This window comes from Crocodylus porosus, unplaced genomic scaffold (assembly GCF_001723895.1).
Source record: "Crocodylus porosus isolate Cpor-Errol unplaced genomic scaffold, CroPor_comp1, whole genome shotgun sequence".
Classification (NCBI taxonomy): Eukaryota; Metazoa; Chordata; order Crocodylia; family Crocodylidae; genus Crocodylus; species Crocodylus porosus.
The window spans coordinates 111,169,023-111,174,306 of record NW_017728947.1 but is presented as its reverse complement, the minus strand read 5'-3'; the positions used below and the strand labels follow the sequence as shown (position 1 = coordinate 111,174,306).

Genomic DNA, 5,284 nt, shown 5'->3' with positions numbered 1-5,284 from the left:
TACATAATATTTTGCAGGATCAGTGCACAGCTCTAGCTTAAGCTGCAGTGGCTGTATTTGAGTGACTTGAAAAAGACTGTCTTGCACTTCAGGTACCCCAGATACCCTGATGTTAAGGGCATCAAAGCACATATCTGGCAGCTTACTCCCCTCTTCCATCTTTCACTGGGCACTAGGTTTTAAAATCTTGGCTTTCAGAGCCCCAGAACTGGATTCTTAGGTAACTGTTACCATGTCATGTTCCTGTGATAAGACCAGATATCATCAGGTTTGCAGGAAATGTGGAACAATATTCCTGGGAAGTTGTGGAGTTAAATCAACTCCTTCAGCAAATAAATGTGTCTTAATTCTGGTCCAAATGCATGGAGAGGAAAAATCAAAACAGAGGTAACTGATTTAAGAGACCTGTGGATATGGTAATAATAATTACAGTTGGGAGTATGAGGAAAGTTCAGTAATGGTATAATTATCTAAGGTATTAGGAAATGGGACACCTACTTATTCATCTTGCAGAATAAATTGCATTTGTGCAAACATGATTGTCCAAACGGCTGTAGCAAGGACCTGATAGTATGCCAGTGATCAGGCGGACACCTGAATACAGAGCAGGCAGATGGCTGAACAGGTCGCCAGGGCAGTAATAGAAGCTGGCTTGAGACACAGCTGTCAGAAATGTGGGGAAGGGGCTGACATTGCAACAGCCTGGAGGAACGGAGAGGCCACGAGCTGCAGAAATGCAATCGTGCTCCTTTCTGATCAGTCCGCAAGGAAAGCTTGCAGTAACTTAGCAGTGCAGACTTGGCACCACATTGGCGATGGGATCTGTATCACCTGGAAATCTGAACTTCTCTCTTTCTCAAATCACAATGATGTCCATTTTGCTACATTTTTCATGAAACAAATGCGTGCCAAACTAAAGACTGCATTTCCAGCTGCCCTTTAAACCAGCACTGTCAAGGAGTTGATACCTCCCAGCTAAGTGACATAGCACCTCTTCAGCTTTGAATCATTTGCCTTTTTGCTCATATTTAAATTTACCTACTACCTTTCAGAACCAATACTCATGCTACGTCTTTTAAAAACGCCTGTTTTACCCAACTTCTTTTCCTTCTACCATCACTGCTGAACATGCGCGTCATCATCATGCATCTTTCTACACTCCCAGCTGAAATGTGTCATCTCTCCCATATACAAGGAGCAGGAGGATGCAAAAATATTTATTTTGTTCAAATGCCAAAAGGTACTTTTTGATATTTTATACGAAGACAAACATTCAGCAAACCTGACCGGCTACTACCCATCACTAGCTCTGTCCTGTCAAAACTGATTTTTGAGGGCTAAAGGTTCATTCTGTCTTCCTGAGGGCTGCGGCGAACTCTAATGTTTTCCACAGGGACTTGGGGAAGCGTTCGCCTTGGGGATAAGGCAGATCCTGAAAATTAGTTCTGTTGTGAAAATTGTCAGCAAAGATTTCCAAAGAAGTTCAGTTGCAAGTTGGTACAATTTCGCAGCCGTTACAGGAAAGGTTAATTTTTTTTGTCTGAAGCTTCCCCTGAGCAAATCAATTCAACGAGGCTGTCTAACCTTCTCCATTAACATTTCCTTTAGGTACTTCAGCCAGGACAGGAACCAAATTCTAAAGGCTTTTTATTATTTAAGGATATTTCAACACCAGCTAAGAGTCTTCCCAAATTGTCTTTTCTTCTTTCTTTTTTTAAATGTGGTCTAGTGCCCTCATGTGGCACTGAAAAAAATTCAATCACAGACCAGGGACAAGTTGTCTCCTCCCTTTGATTAGTAATAGCCAGGGGTCCCCTGGAGTCTCTTTTTTTCTCATTAGCTCTTCTAGTGTGACTTTCTCCATCAGGCGATTCGGCAGCTTCCACACATTAGGCTGTTCTTGAGCTACTGGCAGGACGTCATGGCGAGTAGCTTTAAAACAGGCTCCATACATGACTACAGCAAGATCGAGCAGGGGCAGGAGATGCATACAACACAAATGCTTCATATCAGACAACAGCCTGGTCTTTGAGGAGGTTCTTTAGGCACATGTATTTGGAGCTGTAGCCATTGGCATGACGCTTGAAGAAAGCAGCTTTACAAATGCCAGACAGGTCGGCTGCAGCTGCTTGTTGGATAAATCAGCCTCCTAAATAAGAAGGGAGAGCTTAGTTTTCCAGCAGACCTATTCACAGTCCCCAAATCGTAGGAAAGTAGGGCTGCAGATGACCTCCGGAGATCATCTAGTCTGGTGTTTCTCAACCTCGAAGGTCATGCAGGTGGGGCTTCAACTCATTGCCCAATTGAAAAAATCAGTTGTTTGCGCTTCAAATGCATGATTCAGCAAGTATCTCGAACAGTGTAATTTTGTGGGGTGGGGGGGGGTGTTTTTATCATGGTGGAACCAAGTTTTTTGGACAAAATGGTTGGTGGGACGGAAGGTGCAAAAGGTCGAGAACTGCTGATCTAGTCCATCCAGGCCAGCAGCTGCCTCTTCAAGCCACTTTCTCGGTGACAGACGGATGACAGGAAATCATGAAAAACTATGCAGGAAAAGGACGTCAAGACAGCATAAGTGAGTAGTAAACCTCTGCTGCTGAATTTCTTTGCAGAATACAGTTTATACAATTTTGGTCGCTTCTTTTTAAAAGGCTATGCCTGTAACTTTCCACAGATGAGCATGACTAAAGGTCACGTTCTAATTTTCGTATTATTAAAAGCATTTGTAATTTCTGATTCAGCACTACGGCCAGGATTATCAAAACTGGTGCCTGAAATTAGCCCAGTGTGAGCTGCTGGATGTTCAGCAGAGGATCTGAAAGCTTTGCCTAACTACGGAGTAAAAGATGCTATGGGAAACAGACTTTCAAAAACAAGAGCCTACAATTTTGGCCTAAGTGTCTATAGACATGTGTCATCTAGCTCTGGGTAACAAGGGACGGTATCCTTTTCTTCTTCAGTATATTCAACTCGCACTGTTACCCCATCACCAAGTCACTACTTCATATATAAACAAGAGGAATTCTTTAAGAAGTAATTGCTGAGATGGTTCCCATTTATTTGTTAAAATACTGACTTCTCAGTTTGAGAAAAGACACCTAAACGAGCATTTTAACCATACAATAATTTAGAAAAAACAGGTTAATCCTTGAAGACCAAGTGATCAAGAGTTCCTAAATTCCCCAACCCTTTCAATTTGGCTTCAATCTTAATTTTCAGAGACATAAGAGCCTACGTGCTTAGCTCACATCCTTTTGAAACTTTGCAACTGCCACAATGCAGAGTCCAGGAAAGAATTAAATTATGCCTAAAGTATAGTAAACGTTCATTCAAGAAACATTTTTAACATTTTGCTCAGACATTGAAGCAAGATATTTTAAATACCTACGCGCTGGACCACTGCATTTTCCTCCGGGTTAGCTAAGGGGCTTCTATGAGTTTCTTTTTTCAGTCCCTAACTTTGACCACCAGAAGTCCTGAATTTGGGGCTGAAGGTTCAACAATGCGCCAGGAGACTTCAGCGTCAGGCACTGCTATTTTAAATATCTTGATGTTTAGGACAGAAGCTGTACTGTCATTCTCTACTGGTATTCGTGATATGACATTTTAATGTAGCAAAATGAAAACCATTATCTTGCCACCAGAGCTAGTGTTGGACAGAGTAAGAATATACTTAGGATGATAGCAAATTCCCCATGCCAGCTGCATTTTCCACCACTCATACATTAATTACATGCTAGGAGAAAGGGGAGGGGGGTGTTTTTTTCCCTATCATCTTTTGATTTCTCCTCTGACTTCCAAGTTCCCAATCTTCAAAGGCAACCCTGACATTTTTTCTGGCGATCCACCTTCAAGCTGTAAACTGCCAAAGGAAGCAATGGAAAAAAAGATCCCCCATCATTACCACAAATACACAACATTTCCTTCCACTTTCAGGTTTACTAACTGATAAGATGCTTGATGATGGAAAAGTTTCAAAAGCTTAAACTTAAAAAAAATCTATTGCCACTGAACTGCACAGGATTGTTTTGAAAACTGTAGTAATACTTAGGCTCAGGTAAATGACTGACTTTATGGATTTTAAGGCAGGAATTAGGGAAAGAAAGAGTTTTTCGTCATGTAACCTTGACAGAATTAGAAAAGGAATATTCCTTAAGAAGGGCCACCCTTTAAAAATAATTACAAAACTTAAGGATTTCATCTTTCTCAGTAGATACCACACTCCTGGAGGGGGGCCTGGTCCACATATAGTTTATTGATGTAATAAAACAATACAGTTAGTGTTAGATCCAACCACAAAGAGCAAAAGAATGAGCAAATGAATTTTTTTGTACAGTACATATAGGAAAATAAGATGTTTGTGACAACTAGCTCTCTCTAAATAAAAGGGTTTCTAAGTATATTCAGTTACTGAAATCTACGTGAAAACATACGGATGTTAATCGCAACAAGGTGCATAAAACCGAAACATCAGATACTGAGCAACTCAATGATGTACTAGGCAACTTTGTTAACAATGCATGATGTTTTACAATCTGCTTGAAATATCACCTATACCACACAGGGTAAGCAGAACATTTAGATTTAAAGATCATACACAATATTAGCATTAAACTTCCACAACTACAGGTAGGGCATTTCTTTTTGAGCTGGCAAAGTGACTACATTAGGAACATCAAACCCTCTCTCTAAATTGAGAATGAATCCAAATAAAATGCTGCTAGCCCTTTCCAGATAAAACCCTTCCTTTTTACTAATCGCACTCATTTCAGTGAAAGCATAATACAGCATTTAAGAACAGTTTATATTACAACGCGACTAAAAACAATGACATACTCCAGGTTTAAACATGATTTCGTAGGCAATAAAACAAACAAACAAAAAAGACTCTTCTCCTTAAAAACTAGTTTTATAAATGCAGAATATATTGCATGAGGAACTGCTGGTATTTTTTTAAGAAAATATATTGTGCGATTGTGGCTACAATGCACTGCTGCAAAGCATTGTTGTTTCTTATAAAAAATCATTAAAATAAAAATTTGTTTGGACATAAGTAAGAACAAAAATCTTCCAAATACCTGCGAAGAGTAGGATGGAAGCATTGCTTGTCTTACTGTGTTGACATTTGACTGATAATATTAAAATTTTGGTGCCGACCTCCCTAGCCAAAAAAATAAATATGTTTTGAAAAATTCGGTGCATATTTCAAAGCTGCTATTGCAAGTGTGTTTTAAATGTAATGGACTTAAAGTGTACCAAAGAATTATAAAAATGCACTATAATC

The 5,284-nt window shown here is 39.7% G+C and overlaps 1 long non-coding RNA gene across 1 annotated transcript; it reads left to right on the top strand.

The window, feature by feature from the left end:
- The first annotated feature begins 6 nt into the window (after nucleotides 1–6).
- On the top strand, nucleotides 7–4,438 carry LOC109320698. Its single transcript, XR_002103845.1, has 2 exons — nucleotides 7–570; nucleotides 976–4,438. It is a non-coding gene; the product is annotated as an uncharacterized LOC109320698 (long non-coding RNA).
- The last annotated feature ends 846 nt before the right edge of the window (nucleotides 4,439–5,284 follow it).